The sequence below is a fragment of the Struthio camelus genome, chromosome 10 (genome assembly GCF_040807025.1).
Source record: "Struthio camelus isolate bStrCam1 chromosome 10, bStrCam1.hap1, whole genome shotgun sequence".
Taxonomy (NCBI): Eukaryota; Metazoa; Chordata; class Aves; order Struthioniformes; family Struthionidae; genus Struthio; species Struthio camelus.
In genome coordinates, this window is record NC_090951.1 from 11,520,858 (window position 1) to 11,537,671 (window position 16,814).

The 16,814-nt window shown below is 42.9% G+C and overlaps 1 protein-coding gene across 7 annotated transcripts in view; it reads left to right on the plus strand.

Annotated features, from left to right (window-relative positions):
• The first annotated feature begins 570 nt into the window (after positions 1–570).
• The window catches only part of GARRE1 (granule associated Rac and RHOG effector 1), a 59,585-nt gene continuing 43,341 nt past the window's right edge, over positions 571–16,814 (plus strand). For 3 of the 7 annotated variants that reach the window (XM_068956115.1, XM_068956116.1, XM_068956114.1), the window contains exon 1: positions 572–662. The gene's annotated coding sequence lies outside the window, so the exon portion shown is untranslated. Of the gene's footprint in view, positions 663–14,052; positions 14,072–16,814 lie in introns of those variants that run through there. The other 4 variants (XM_068956118.1, XM_068956120.1, XM_068956121.1 and 1 more) reach the window with 4 other exon arrangements.

The window sequence follows — 16,814 nt, forward strand, 5'->3', positions numbered from 1 at the left end:
TCATGATAATTACGTCCCAAGAAATCAATTTGAGAAAACTTGCCGTGCATTTTACCTAATTCAGAAATAAGCCCTTTTAACAGCGAGGCCGGTTTCTATGCAGTTTCTTTAGCTGGCAATTTTCAGTCAGAGGGAAACGCAGCACTTCACAGGTGCCACTGGCCACCTCGGCCTCCCACAGACCGGCCCTGCGCTGAGGACGGGCGCTCGGCACCAGCCGCGGAACAGCAGCTCCAATCTGCTCGAGGGCGGCCCGAGACCCTCGGGGATCTCCCCCTCCCCGCGCCCCCCCCTTTCCTCCCGCTCCGCGCTAACAACCTGCTCTCGCCTCCGGCCCCTCGGGGCACCGCAGGGCGCCGGGGCCGCCAAGGGGCGGGCAGCGCCTCCCCTCACCTCGCCCCCGCCAGACAAAGCCGCCGCCCCCCGCTGCCGTCCTTCCCCTTCCGCGAGCGCCCCCCCCGCCCCGCCCCGCCCCGCCCGGCGCGGCCCGGCCCTCAGCCCGCCGCCGCCCGCCCCCCGCGCCGTCCCCTTCCCGCTGTCACTCGCGGCGCCGCCCGCCCCCGCCCCCGCCGCCGCCCCTCCCCCGGCGCCCGGCGCAGGAGCCGCCGTTTCCGGAGCGCGCAGCGCGGGGCTGCCCGTGCGGCCGCGGCTGGCGCAGGCAGGTGAGAGCGCGGCGCGGCCGGGCCCCCCCCCCCTTCCCTCTCCGCCGCGGGGGCCGCTCTGCCCCCCGCTCCCCCGCGGGGCGGCGGCGGCGGCAGCAGCCCCGCAGCCCGGCCGGCGGCGGCGGCCCTGGCGGAGCGAGCGGCGTGGACGCGGTTAGCGCCGCTCCGCCCTGCCGCGGGCGCCGGCGCGGGAGCGGGGGGGGGGGACGACGAGGCAGCGCCCTGCGGGGGCCCGGAGCAGCCCCTGGGCCGCGCTTGCGAGGAGCGGAGCCCCCGAGCGCAGCCCTCGGCTCGCGGGGGGGGCGGCGGCGGCGCGGCCCGGGAGAGGGGGGGTCGCTGCGCCCCCCCCGGCCGGGCCGGGCCGTGTGGCGGCAGCGCGGCCCGGTGTGTGTATATGTGTGTGTGTGTGGGGGGGGGGGGGGTTCTGCCCCGCGCAGCCCGGGGGACGGCGGCGGCGGGCACTGCGCCTGCGGGAGCGCCGGCGCGCCTGGCTGCCGAGGAGCGGCCCGCCGCGGGTCGCCGCCCTCCGCGGGTCGCGGCCCGCCGGGCTCCGGCGCCCCCCGCGGCCTCGCCCGGCTGCCCCGGCCTGGCGCCGCGGGCGGCGGTGCCCGGGGCGGTGACGTCAGCGCGGACCCGCCGCTGCCGGAGCCCCGGCCCGGCCGCGCCTCGGCGGCGCCCCGCGGGCGGCAGCGGCCCCGGCTCGGCCCGGCCCGGCAGCGCGGCGCGCTCGGCCCTGCCGCTAACTTTGTTTCGACGGCGGCGGCCCGCGCGAAACTCTCTCCTGTGCCGTCGAGGCTTGAAACTTCGGTAAATACCCCTCGGGCCTGCCGCGCTGGGGCGCTGCCTGCCGGAGGAGGGCCTGGCCGGCGGCGAGCGGGGCTGGCGTGCAGCAAATCTGTCAGGTGCACGTTGGTTTGGGAATTTGGAAGGAGTTGTTATTATCTAGCTCTGTAGAGGAGCAGGCGTGTGGCTCTGTCGGGGGCGGCGGGCGGCCGCCTGTGGCTGCGGTGCCTCCCGTAGGCTCCCACGCGGAGGCCCCGTCCGCGTCCCGGAGCGGCGATGCCTCCGCCAGCTGGCGGTACGGCCATGGGGTAATCGTGAATCCAGGGTTTTGGGGAAAAGTCGGTATGGGTTTCTGGGCTACCGTTACTTGATTTCGTGAGGACTTTTGGCGTGCTCAGCCCAGCGCCATCTCGCAGGGGAGCGGTGGCGCTCTTGAGGGACTCTCGGTGCCTCTTGTCCGCGGAAAACGGCTGGGGCTGCTGCGGCGCGCTCCCCTGCCCTCGCCTCGCCGAGGCGTGCGGGATGTGTTTTGTAGCTCCCAGCCACAGGAAGATTTCGGTATGCGGCTCGTGGGATCAGCAGCGTTGGCCGTTCTTGGTACGTATATAGGTGCTGCTTGTGTATCGTGTGTAGCAGCGTGATTTCACACCTGGCCGGACTCTTTTGTTGGGCAACATCTTTCCAGAAAATGAGGTTGGACCCCCCCCCCTTTTTTTTTTTCTTTAAAAGAACTGCTGTTTTCCAGAGCTCGAAGTTCAGGACTTGTGCAAGCCTTTATTCTTCTATTTCCCATCTCTCTACTTTTCCTTCTAAAATGAAGGGTCTCTCTTTTAAATTCATCAATTATCGTGTCTGCGGTTGGGAGGGAGGCACGTTCAAGGTAGAGGTACCCGTTCCGGATGCTTCTGGGAACTGTCACGGTGCGAAGAACGGGGCTGGGTGCAGCGGGGCCGGCACCGCTCCGAGCGGGACGTAAATCCTGATCAGAAGTCACGTAGAGGTGCTAGGGAAATAGAAATGATACATCCTGGGAATATTTGCTAGACAAAAGTATCTGCTGAGTCTTTGCAGTTTTGGTTAACAGTTAAATAATCGTTGAGAGCAATGTGGAAATATCAGCTACGAACATTTAAAAGAGAAGTCAAGGTCTCTTCCACTTCCTAGGTGTCAACTTTTTTTGGTCGCTTTAATCTTTTCCAAAAGCCTTCCACCACACGTTTAATCTTATTTTTTTCTAATTGTTTTTAATCCCGTCTCTGGTCTGAAAGTATTTCATCACTTCTTCCCCTATTTTTTTTTTACTTTTCAATGTCTCTTTTTCCCCAGCATACAAATGACTGCTAGGTTTTTTTTGCTGCAAAACAAAACAAATGTATTTTTGCTGTCTTGTAAGATATAAGCAAGCTTCCTTTTACACCTTGAGTTGGCTGCAGTTTTAAGTGCTACCACTTGTCTCCTGTTATTCAAAACAGGGTTGTGTGAAGAAAAATAGTGCTGCTGCTTTTGCTTATATAGTAGTATTGGAATAGGAAAAGATTTCCTCTTGGTACAGTGAATTCTAGTACGAGAGAAATCCTGCTAATGATGGTGATTAATGGGTGCTACTTAAAATAGCTTATCACAGCTGATACGACTAATTGTCTTGTATGGAAAGAGCTCCTGTATTCCAAATAATCTCGAGGTATTTCTACAATTTTAAAGAAATGTATGATCTGTGCAGACAGATAAACGCACAGTGAAGTGCTGAACCTGCGGTGAAGTGTGGCAATTCTTTGAGAGCTTGCTGCTGCGCTATAAAAGCGCTTGGGGCTGAAAATGAAGAATATTTTCTTGTGGTTACTGTAGGTAGATAGAGTATTATTACTGGAATTGGATGTTAGCCAGAAAAACACCCTACATGTTCGACACAATGCCAGGGTATTGTTAGTAACTATAGAAGGGGTTTTATATCACACATGAAAGATGACATTTCCAGCAGCATGGATAACCTCATCACAAAGCAGTGTGCTGGGGCTGATTTACAGGGCAACTGCCTTTGCTAGGCTTTTCAAAATCTATGTTATGATCACACCAGGTTTCATAGAGCTAGGTGATATGTCTGCATTAGCATTTCTTAACCTTCATTGGCCTTTGGGTAACAATGATTTATTAGTAACATGCTGCAGGCAATCTTGTATCTCCAGGCACGATCGTATTCTGGGTTCTGTTTTCATTTTGTATGTCTCATGGCTGAAAGCGACTCTGAAAATTCATTTGGAGACCACTGCTTGAAACCACAGAAGGTGCTATTTTTTGGTATCTGTAAAATCTGCAGGTAGCCTGGTAGGGTAGAAAAGTATTTTAATAGTTGCGCAGAATTTCTTAGATGAAGATGGGTTCCAAACTCGCTGAGAAGATAGCAAGTGCTGTGTTTTGTTGTTTCTCGTGGGTTTCGTGTGGGTTTCTCGTCTTCTGTTGTTAGTGTACTTTAAGATAATTTCATGGCAGAAGGGGTTTAGAAATTAATTTTTGCAGGTTTAACAAGTTCTGTTCACTCCTGTCCCCCCAAAAACCACAGGGGGTGGTGGTAAGAAGGAGATGAAAGGCATTCATTTGCAAATACTATTTTGCAGGTTAACTTTTGAATTGGTATGAGGTGACGGCAGTCTTTTAGCCTTCTGTAAAAATACCGTTTTGGTCAACCACCTGAATTTTGCCAAAACAGTCATCTTTAAAAAGTGCTTATTTTCTTTCTATGAAATTTCAGGAAGATAAGCCGTGATGCCTTGGCCTTAGTGAGGAGTGCTTCACTTTGAAGTACTGTAAGGTGCCGAGATAGAAGTTATTTTGAGAAATGTATTAGTCTTGAAGTACCAATTTTTGTCTTACTGTGCTATTTTAATGAAGACTAGATAACTTGGGGGATTCATCGGCATGCTTCTGTTACAGGCATAAGTCTCGAAAGAGGCAAGCTGACTTCCGAGGCCTGGGTTAGAGCAGCAGCAGTGTACGAGAAGGAAGAGTCGGAGGACCAGCAGAGGAGGGTCTGGACGTGCTGGTTCAGGTTTGAAGGATGAAAGAAAAGGGCCAAAAAGGAGCGTGTGAAGTAGTCTGTGTGGTGTCGAGGGAGTTCTGAGATGTTTGTGAGTGGAAACGATTAGTATGGGTATCTTTGAGGTGGGAGTAACCTCGGCTCCATGCGAGACTTTCAGGCGTACTCAAGAATCTCTATAGCAAGTCAGACGTTTTTCCAGCTGTGTTATTGCATACCACTGGTGGTACATTGGCTTCAGTCTAATGATAATGTACGGTGGCTTATCAGAGTAAACACCTATTACAACTGTTTTTATTAAAACAACTAATCTGGCGTGCTATGTACGTACCGGTTTTTAATGGGATATTCTAGATCTCTCCTCTGAAGAGCTATTTTCATGAAGGAAAGAGGGACTCTCCCTTCTAAGAAAAGCCCTCGTAAGAGAACACGATAGCGCTAGTGGAAATAATTTTTGCTGTTTTATCTAAAACAAAAACTTAGAAAAATTTTTGCTGTAAAGTAGCTGTCTCCATTTTTCTGGAATAAGTTTTTACCTTGTATGTTTTTACTGTCAGGGTTACATCAGAGAAAGTAATTTCCTAGCAAGAATATTTAGAGTATGCTCTAGTGACTAGTTCCTGACTAGGTTGTTGGTAAAATTTTCTCCTTGACGTGGCTGATACATATTTTCCAGTTTAGTCTAGCTAAATCTTCATTGTCTTGCAACATACTTATAATCCTTTCCTGTGGTCCTGTTTCTTGCTTTGCTAATTGTTTTCTGCTTTTTCAAGTGGTTTGGGCAAATATATTTGAAAGTTCATGTTTTATCTCGCTACTTCTCAGTGTGATACTTGTGAGATGCTACTATTTTTTAGTAAGCACTTCTGTATGATAGCATTGGAAAAGACATGTTATTTGGCTAATTTCAGAAGGAAAACTCCTCTGCTGCCTTTTCAGCCACCCCTTCTCAGGTTTGGATATTCCACTTCTGTTGTGTTCTTGCACCAAGTATGTGTTGGCAGGGAAGTTATAAGGAGGCATATTAGCTGCTTGTTTAATAACAGCATTGAAGTTGTGGTTCTTACTTAGTTGTGTGCTCAAAGTTGACCTTTAAATGTACCAGTCTGATGACAGAATATTCTTCACAGGCTCTGTGCAACGTGTTTTGGTGCAATCTGGGAATGGAACAAAACTACTGAACTTCAACAATTTCCAAACATTAGAGGAAGTTTGTTTCCCTTATTAGAAATAATATTATTTAACTTTTAATTCTTCAGTGCTTTATTCTAACATGCTCTATTTTGGAAACTTTTCAAAGCCATGTATGGAATGCAGGATAGAGGAGAGGGTAGGAGAAGTGTAGAAAGATCCGTAATGGTCCTTTTCTCTCCCCGCTTCTCCAAGGACATCCCTAGTGTGATTCATGCCTTTGTCAGTGCATGAGGCTGATCTAGCAATGAAATATGTCTTAAATCCTTTCTGGAGCGGAGTATTTCTAGTTTCTCAAGTAGATTACCTCATTGTGATAACTTGATGTGTTTGCGAGTTTTTGGATGGTATCAGGAAATCCTCAGCATTTACTGGGGCACAACTTTATCTTTTGAAGCGTGTCCATGTGCTCTGTGTGAGGCGTAGATATTCAGAGCGACGCTGCTAGGTATTTTCCTTGTTTAAGAAGGCTGCATGCACTTCCTGCTCCTCTGTACGGATTGTGGCACTCGACTGATCGTGTCTTAGCGTGGCTGGAGTCTAAGCACAGGAGAAAGAGAAAGCCCCTGAATGCTACCTAGAGCTCACATCTCAGAAAAATCCAGAGGTTTTTTACTGTTTCTTCCTAAGAGTCTAAGTCAAGGCAGCATTTTCAAAAGTTCCTTAAGAATGCTTGAAGCTGGCAACCTCATCCTGAAGATGCTAGACGTTCTTGTTGTTTCATGGCCCAGCATAGAACAGAAAGGCTGAAAACTGGTGAAAGCTCTAGTGACTAGAAAGAACAGACAGAGAGACAGCTCTTCTTGTTGTTGAAAAACTCTCCCTGTCTCTGTATCCTCACAGCTTGGGGAAAAAGACTGAAAATCACAGGGGAAAGATCAGTATGGGTAAATGCAGTACTGTGCCAGCCTCTACAAGATTTGAGGAACATGAACTCTTTCTGCTGGAATGTTTCAAAATTTTTCTCAGAATGCTGTTGCAAGTCTTGCATCAGATGGTATTATGTAGAAGGAGGAAGAATACAAAGAGGAAAAGACTGGCTAGAAATTCCAGTATTCCAGATCTATACTCAATGTTTCTCTGAATGCATCTTTCAAACGTAATTTCAATGCAGAATGGGTTCGTCGCTTCCAAATGCTCTGAAGAGACCATGTATGTCAAATGAAGGTCTAAAAGCGAATGCAGCTTTTCATCTTCTGTTAAAGGCACTTGTGTTCAGTTAAAGGTGGAAAGATTCTGAGGACAGGAATAGATTATTGGAAGGGAGAAAAGAATAGCAGCAATGCTTACGGTTCTGATGATCTCCAGTTCTTTGTCCAAGCAGGAATGGAAGAGTAGTTAGTGTAGAATGGTGTTAAATAAAGCTATGCAAGTGTGTTGTTACGGAATTTGACTTCACCACTGCTTGTTTCATAGCTCTAGAATAAATTGTCTTGAGCCTCTTACCAAAGATGTAGTTAGATACTTGTTTGGCTGAGCAACGCATTTTTTGCAAATATTTAAATGAGAAGGTAATAAGATCTGCCTTTTTCTCTGAGTGAGATGAACATCTACAAGCAGATGACATCGTCAGAATCCTTAATATGGTGCTGAAAATAGGTCTGCCACTAAATGTTTGCTTGTGTATCATTTGAAAAAGATTAAAAACTTGCATTTATTTCATAAAACCAAAACAGAATGAGGAAAAACATATAAGAGTTGACAGTCATCAAAATTCAAGTAGTGCAAATGAAATTATCCCGACTGCGGGGTTGCCACTGCTGTTGGCAGGAGAACGGAGGCTTGAATGAGTACTCATGCGATCTTCACCTACAGAGAGCCAACTGGAGGTGCTCGACCAGTTCATAGTGGAAGGTATGTCTTTCTGGGCAACAAACGGTGTAGATACGCAAATTAAGATAGAGGCAAAAAAGTTAAGGCTTTGGTGGTATTACAACTTACACTTCTGTCTTAGTTCTGAAGAGAAGCTGCTCAAGTTTTTGTATAGCAAAGTAAGACTAGGCTCATAAAAACTAATATTTCCTAAATAATGCAAATGTAAGTGGACTTTTATTTCTGTGGATTATTTCTCTTTCTTAAGAGGCTTCCAGGCTGGTGAAAATTGGATGGGGTGCTGGAGGAAATGCCAACTTTTGGAACAAAATGATGAAATAAAAGCGTATGTGCTATTCTTAGGAATATGCTTGGTTATGTATTAAACTCTAGGAAGAGTCCTTGCTTCAGACAACATCCTGTCTTTCTGTATGTCTTGTGTTGCTTTTAGGAGAGAAGTGAAGATGTTTCTCTCAAGCGACCCTATTAGGTCTCATAATAAACTTTTAAATCTAAACCTTGTAATGATTTCCAGGGCAACAGATTGTGATGTCAAATCCATCACTTTGACCTCGTTTCGTGTCCTAAGAGGGCTGAGTATCGTGAAGTTTGTGGCAACTGTGTAAACAAAATAGCTTTGGTAATTAACAAACTCGGTATAAAATTGTGAAAATTTAACCATAAATTTAACATGGATCTGTTCAGAAGTTCTACTTAGCAAGCATATTCTGCTGTTCCAAACTATCAACCCCAATTTGAATACATTATCCTACATATCATATTTGGTCTTAAAACTGAATAGTAGTTTGGGTCACGGGACAGAAAGTAATCTAATGTGGCAGTTTTGGTCAAGTGCACTTTCCACTTTATCCACGTGGAAGAGTGGTACATCTGACCGGTGCTATTTTGAAATTAGTATACTGTTTGCTTTTGTGGTTAGAAAAGATTTGGGTCTGGTTAAGAGAAATCTATTGCTCTGCAGATGTTGCTGGACATGAAATCTGTTGAAAACCACTAATGATACATGTTTTGTTTTTATATAGGAATGTTACATTTTTGTGGTGATGGATTGGTATGATAGAGTAAATCTGTAGTCGGCACACAAGATTTAGTGAAACGTTTTTGGGAAAAGTATTTTCTTCCTTTGAAGATGTAGCTGGAAAATGCCTTTTTTTTTTTTTTTTCCATTTTAGTTTCTGGAACAGTTGGGTTTTATGACGTTTGATTAGAATTGATAATATAGTTAGACAAATGAATAACAGACCTTGATTTTCCTCTTAATCATGCCTCCTCTGCACTTGTGTTAAAAGGCTCTAGTTGTCTTTTACTCTGCCTTCTCTTTTCAAATCATAGTGACTGTATTTTTAGCTTTCAATTTATAGGTGCTGTCTTTGAATCAGCAGGAGGTGTTTTTTACCGCTGAATCTCTAGCGTTCTTAAGTTGTTGCTGGCTAGATGTCAGAGTTACTGCTCAAAAACTTCTCGTGGTATCTTCAGATCAGGACACTGTTCTGGGAATTATGCTTTAATCGGACAAGTTACTGGACCGAATACTTTTGAGTGTGAATTGTGGTGGTTTACTGAGATCATATTAAACAGTTCAATGGCTCCTCTGATTTTAAAAATAAGGTATATTAAGTTGAATTTGTTCTTAAACATCTGCACAAAGTTCATTGCGTAGACTAGTGTGCTGACAAGTGCTTTTTTGTTTTGTTTTTGGTTTTTTTTTTTAGGACACTTTGTGTGTCTTCAAACCAAACTACTTGAGTCAATTTCTGAGGAAATATATTTAAATTACCATATTGCTGTTGGTCTCCCTAGAATCTTATTTCTTTACCCTTTTGTTTGCTATTTTGTGAAGTAGAGCAGTGTTTCTCTGTCTTTGCGCTTTCCAGAACTGCTGGTAGAAAATGTATCTAGACTCTGCCCTTTTTTTTGTGTTTCTTGTTTGCTGTGTGTTCCGCTTGGAAGGTCTTCATGGCCTTCAGATTTGTGCATTATGATTTATTGAGAAGACTAGTGTTAATACGACTGATAAAATTTGACTGAAGTTTTAATTTTTTAAATGAGACTTGACTTTTTATGGGCTTCTTGTAGGTTTACAGTGCAGCCACTGGATGCTGTTCCCTGTGTGATATACTGTGTTGTCATTGGTATTTAAAGCTGTCTCCTGAAACAAAAGAAAATTATTTTCTTTGGTAGTATCTTTCAGCTAAAAAGTCTGTTTTGGCACAGATGGAGCAATTTCTTTTCAAACATTTTTGTGGTTTCAGGGAAATAATACGTAAGGAAGACACAATGCATTCTATTTGATACGTTCTGTTTTGGAGCATGAGTTGATCGTTTCTGCTTTGTTGGTTGTTTTTCATTGCCCAATAAATCATATATCAATAAAAACAGTGGCATGTAGTTTATGAAATTTTCTCTACTAGACAATTATGCTCCTTTTCCTGATAACTTAAGGTTTAGCCAGTGATACAGTCCTCATCATCACATAATATTATAATTAGCCAGGTATGCTATACTTTGATATAGCTGTTCTAGTGTGTTGAGGAATGAATTACATGAATGCGGGGCATCTTACATGTCTCAATAGTTTTCTCCAAGATGAGTCTTAACGCGAGCAGAGTTAAACTGGTGTAACTTGCAACAGTAGACTTGGACTAAATATGCACAGCTAGATATGTATGAATATTGATTATAGTGCTCTGCAGTACATGGAAAAGCTGGTCATGCCTTAAAGCACTGTCGGCATAAAGTGACATTCCTCCATTCCTCTCCCTTACTTAGCTGCGTCTAAAGGCTTGCGTTGTGGCATTTTCTTTTTTTTCCTTTTACATCACGCTATTGACTTAAGGCTCACAGTTCACTGGCTCTCATTTACCTTACACTGTCGTCGGCAGACAACGTTCTGGCCAACCGACAGCGTTGTATGAGACAGTACTACATCTGAAATAATCCAAATCTGGTTACTTTTGAAGTAGTCCAAATCTGGTGACCTCAGAAGACCCGCCTAATATATTCTGAATTCTGAGGAAGGCAGGGAACAGTAGTTGCAGCTGTAGAATATTCCTCAAAGAGGAGAAGTGTTTGACAAGTTAACTTAAACATACATTTCTGTGTCCTCAATATATATACTTGGGCATATAGGTGCCCTTTTCTTACGACTGTTGTGTGCTTCGGCATTGATGAGACGTTCTCTATCATTTAGGTAAGAACTGGCATTTTAGCAAGTAATGCTTTGAAAGGGATGCTTTGTAGTTGGTGTAAAGGGAGGACTTGGATTTTGTTTTCAGTTACGAAATTGTTTCTTCTAAAACTGGTACTTATATTTCCTCCAGATGGAAGGTATTGCCTCAGCTGTAAGTAACATTAGGCCAGTGATAAGTTGCAGGTTGTGTGGCAGGTACTTGTGACTTACTAACATTTATGCCAAAATGCCTGTCCTCCTCCTTTCTTTTTCTTCATTTTTTTGCTTGCCACTTCTTTTGGTTTTCTTATTAAATACCTTCATATTGGAGACTATGGCAAGAAAGGTCGCAAAGCAGCTAATCATAGTCAACTCAACATAATTTTTTAGACTTACTAAATAATTAGGTAAAGAATTCTCCGTTCACCTTGGAGTTGAGAAGCTTAAATCTAGCATAAACGAGGGTAAGATACCCTGATTTTTTACAGTATTAGCATGTTGTGAAAATCTAGATTTCTCAAGAGTTTTTCAGTGTTGTTTTTTTTTTTCTTGAGTAGTTATCTCCTAGGAGCTTATTAGTATAGATTGCTTAATATAATACTGAATCAAATGTTATTATTATCAAATGTTGTTAGTATTGAATAGGTACAACTTCTGACCAATAAAAATGCACTATCTTGTCCAAAATGTGGACAAAGAAATGTCTATGTAAATGGAATCTACACGTTTCAACTTTAGAGGGAAAGAAATGCCAACAGAATCATCCGAAAGATATGAGAAGCAGTCTGTGGAAGAATTTTCTATTCCAGGCAGAGAACAATATGTTAGATACAAGGGGAAATATGAAAGCACTTTTACAAGCGGCTATACTACTTTAAAAGATTTGGTGATACACATATGACATTTCAAAAAGCAGCAGAATGTCTTGCTAATGGCATTTGTGAGAGACCTAAAATATAGTTTAATCTTAATTTTTAATACCATACTGATATACTATAAAGAAAACAGTCAGTTTAGTTGCCAAGCCCACAATCGTCTCAATTCCTTATGCTCCTGCGTCCAGTCGCTCTTGTAATCCCCCTATGATTTGTTTTGTTCTGCCTTTTCCTGTTGTTTTTTCCTGTTTTACACTTTATTCCTCATTGAAATACTCCTGTTTCTATGTGTTACACAATGAGGATTGGAAAGTAAGCTGAAAGATGGGAAGAAAAATCTGCTGGGTTGAAACGGCAGAGGATTTCCTCTCGTTCTGAGCTCGGTTTGGTGTGTTAGTGCCTGTGCAGCGGAAGCACCGCTTGAGCTCTCCTACTGCACATAAACGCGCTAGTGGTAGTTGGAGATAAAAAATCTTGATGTATCAAAGAATATTTTGACTGTGGTTAGTCCCAACTCTGACTTAAGGCCAGGTTGTTCCTAATTATAGTTTAATAAATATAGTTTAAAGTTCCTATTATAGTTTAATAAATGCAAAAAGTGGTGTGGTCTGCTCTAGCTGTAGAACGTTATTGGACGCTGTGAAGAAATGTAATTATTTTCCTTGTTTCTGAAATAGAAGTTTTGGAAAAATATCTGAGGTAGTGACTCATTGAAATTAAACTCCCTTTATAAAGGGGAATATATATATATATAAAATCAGCGCAGGTATAGGTATAACTGTTTATATTTTGTTACTTATGAATAAAAACAAATATATAAATACCTTAGTGTGCTGAAAAAATACCTCTCTAATACTGTGTGTTTTAAAGCTTGTTGGAGTAAATCTAATAGTAGGAAAAAAATTGAAAATAGCATAAATTGCTGGCTTGTAAGCCAAAAAGATACATTTCTCGTGTTGAAATATATCAAATAACTACAGACTTGATATTATAGTAGATACAGGAAAAACTAAAGTTTTTTAGGGAAAAAAGAGGGAACAAATAAACGTAGCATGCCTGTGTTTGTTCCTTACCGTGTTCCCTGCAAAATTGCTACGTGTGCATGTTGTAGGCTTATACAGAATACAGGAACTGCAAATGCCTAGCAGAATAGCTCTAGGAATAAATCAAGCTCCCTACAGGAAGTATTGGAAGGCAGGAATATTAATATAGGAATACCATTTCTAAACACTATTCCAAATATTTCACTGTGAAACAGTTTTTCATATCAGAATATTTCGTTCTATGCTGTCTGACTTTGCAGTTTTTCCCATATAATGCTTTGGTAATGAGAAATGCATAGAAATCCTTCCTGCAGAAGTGTTAGTTCTTTGTTTGATCGCACAGCAGCAATTTGCACTTTCTGCTGCTATCAGTAACTTCAGAGCATATCAAATGCATGCAGTTTTCTGTTAGAAATATAGATGGAGAACCAGGGGCGGGGGGGAATATGGACAAAGATATAATATCTACGAATGGAGGACATAGTTATGAAAAACAGTGAAAATTTGAGGCTTAGTTTTTTGTGTCTAGCATCGAGGCTCTTTCCAAACAATTAATTATACTGTGGAGGACTATTGCTGTGCTGTTTGTCTTAAAGCAGATGTAAGGTGAACTCATTGCCTAAGTAATAATTTCACCTGCCTTTTCCTGGAACATGTGTGGAAAAGGGTCATTATTATTTTTAACTGTACAGATTAGGCAGAAAAGAGAGTTCCTTTTAGCAATAGAAGAAGTTGGGCAAAAGTGACCAGGGTAGCAGTCTGTACCTGCCTTTCTTGCTTCTGCCCAAAGCACATCGCCCTATTTTAAAAGAGTAGCTAAGGTATTTGAACATGTTAAAGCAAAAACATATTTATGGGGGGTAGGGGGGAACCAGGCTGTGCAGAAGGCTCGATTTAGTTACTGTAAGCAGATACAGTTGCTTGGGATGTGGTTGGAAATATCTTCCATATAAGAGGCACCATCTAAATATTCAACGGTTCACCAATTTTGTAGGTTCCAAGTTAGATTTGAGGAGGAAAAAAGAAGATTGGAAGGGAAATATTTTAATGAACTATGCGTGACCCTGTCTTGATTGCTGAACAGTGGAGGAACACTTAGCCTTTAAAATAGGCAGAAATAGGTTTTCTAAATGGCTTAAATAGTCTTTTTTTAGCCCATTGGCTCTGTTTTCTAGCTGCGTTTCTACATTTTGCAGAAACATAAATAGACTGCTTGGTAAAGAGATACGCAGCGTCTCACAGTGATATTCTTTAGAGCTGCTTTGGAGCAAATCTGAAAGCATCTCGGTAGACGCCTCCAAGAGCAAGACAGAGGACGCCTTTGCTCCTTGCTTCCTGAAGGCACCCTGGCGTAGGGCGAAGACGAGAGACCTGCCGCTGTGCATAACCTCCGTCAGGGAATAGTGACGGGCGCCGCCAGATCGGCTTGGCAAAGAGCAAGCAGCTGCTGCCTGTGGTTCCCCTGGGCTCGGAAGAACTTGGAGGTAGGGAATGTCTTAGGCAAGGTCCTTGTTCAAATGTAAAATCCCTGGCTGTGGTTCTGGACAGGTGTCGATCCCAGCAGCGTCCCTGGCCTCCTGCGGGGAGGTAGGTTACGTAGCCTGCCTGCCGCAGGCTCCGCTGGCAAGAAAGCTGCACGTGTGCTGAGTCGGATGCGTTTTGAAAGCGCCAGATTTAGGGTTTATGGTAGATCAGCACAGAGTCAGAAGGCATGTGTTATCTATTTTGGTACAAGTTTTATCTTCAAAATAGAATGTCTGCTAGGTCATATTAACATCATTACAGATATCAATTTTAAATATTAGGTTAACTGTATTGCTGAATACCTGAAAAAAAGTCACCATTTCCAGGAGGCAGCATTCATTTCCTTATGCTCCAGCACTGACAGCAGTAGTTACGGTATTGCTGTTAGCACTGTGGTGACTTCACCTGATGATGCTGCTGGGTTGTAAATTGAGGGTGTGTAGCTTCGCTGCCCCCCTTCCCCCCCCCCCCCCCCAAAAAAAAAATCCTGCAGAAATATTTTAAAAGAATTACATCTTCAATGAGATAAAATGTTCTTCAGCGACTCAGAGTCATCTGAAAGTTTCATATAAACTGTTGTACATCAGTATGTATAAGAGCTGTTTTGACTGAGTAGAAGTATGTGTTAGCAGAGCCTGCATCAGTGATTATACTCATTATGTCCATTTTCTGAATGCCTTCTTTAGTTATCTTTTCATTATGACAGTAACAAAATACCCTGGTAGATGGTTTCCTACCTAGTGACTTTTTTTTCCCCCCTCAAACATACTGTGTATAGTAGCAGATCTCTCTTGTGCAAAGGTGAGCATATTCCATTTCTTTTTTCTTCTGGTGAGCCAGGAAATCTGCAGGTCATACCAGCAAGCTCTTAAACTGTATTTAATTGTTTTGTAGCTACAGGAATATACCTTTTTGAAAGCTTACTTTATCTCATGGCTCAAAATCACCAGTTTTCAGTCTTCCCAACCAATTTTTTTTTCCTGCTTCCTTGTCAGTGAAGTCTGGCTCTATAAATCATAACTTTTAGAAGGGAGGGCTGTGAGAAAGATTCCCAATGTGGGTATGTGGAGTTTCACAGCATGTTCGAACTGCTTTAAAGTGAATAGGTTTTCAAAAGAACTGAAAAATTATCAGCAGAGTTATGGATTTACTTTGGTAACTTCAGTATATATTGGGTTTTCATTCTTTATGACAAATGAAGAACAAATATCCTTACATGACTAAAACTACATAACATACGTTCACATAAGTTTGTTAAAGATGGGAGCAGAAACAGATATGAATAAATAAAGACCTTTTTAGATACTGTCCTCAATCAGGATTTTAGAATTCTTGCTGTAATTTTTCATACTAAAAGCAGAGACTGGGGAAAACCATTTTTTTAAACGATAGTTGCTGCTGACAAGCCAGGTTGATTAGTTTTTAAGTTACATTTAATAAAATGTTTAATAAATCTAGTATTTTGAAGTAGTTCAAAAAGTAGTTTCAAAAAGGTATTGGCAAATATTTTTCCAGCGCTGTGCTAGTTTTTTGCAGTTGTTGTGCATTGACGTGAGGAGCTCCGTGAGTTTTTGTGATACATTCCTAGCCCTCGTTTTGGCGTAGAGGAAAAAAACTTTCAAACTTTGAACATTAAACACTCAATGAAGTTACTATGCAAAATATATATTTATCACATCCTTTTTTGGTGGGGGAAAGGTAGTCTTGTAATTTTCAAGCATTTATGTTGACAATGTCATTTTATTGTAAGTACAGAAAGAAAATATTGTTACTCCACCAGTAGCCACCTAGGAACGAATTTCATGTTGGGCTACTTCTGGTTACACTGCTGCCGTTATCGTGCCAGCTTTTGCTTCATGGTATAAATTTATCTGATATGTACGCTGACAAGATGACTCTGCACTTTGCTGTTTCTATATTTTCTGTTTTCTAGTCCGTTCCACAATCCAGCTCTCCCTTAAAAACTTCTCACGCTTGTTTTTCTCTGGTCTAAATTATGTTCACTTATATCCACCTTTATTCTTAATTGCTAGAGGCTGTCCTCCCACTTGTACTGTTCAGTTTCTGGGGAGCTACCAATAAATTCAAACGATGCCCTGCTGAGAACAGGGTGGAGCATGAAGCAGTGGGAGAGAGAAAGTAGAACAAACTAATATGGTATAAATACCATTAGAACTGCCTGCTCAAGCTAATGCAAAATACACCGTATTTATTGTAAAATAGGTTGATGGTGTATATAACCTTTAAAAACATGTTATAACACTTTGTGTCTAAGTCCGAGGATTATTCCTTCTTTCCTAATGTTGCTTGTGTGGTTAAGTTATCCTGTCATCTAGTATGCCTAAAACATAGACATGCAGAGGATAGTCCCATGAACTAGTAAGGGCAGTTCCTTTGCTCTTAGCGTTTTAGGCTGGTTAATTTTCTGATTAACCAACAGAAAGTAATATCAGTGTAGTTGGTTTTGTTCTGAAAGGCTAACTACTAGCATGGTATATGCATTATAAATATTCTGGTGAATTAGTACATGGGATTTTTTTTTTTCTTTTTCCCGACTTTTAACTGTGTGTAAGTGAAAGTATTCACTGATGCATGGTGACCAAATCTCTTCCTCTACGGAATAAGCACAGTGAGCTGAACAGTGGTAAGACATTCGCTCTGCTTTCCAAGAATTGTGTTTTCTAGGCCTGAAGATGGCATGTT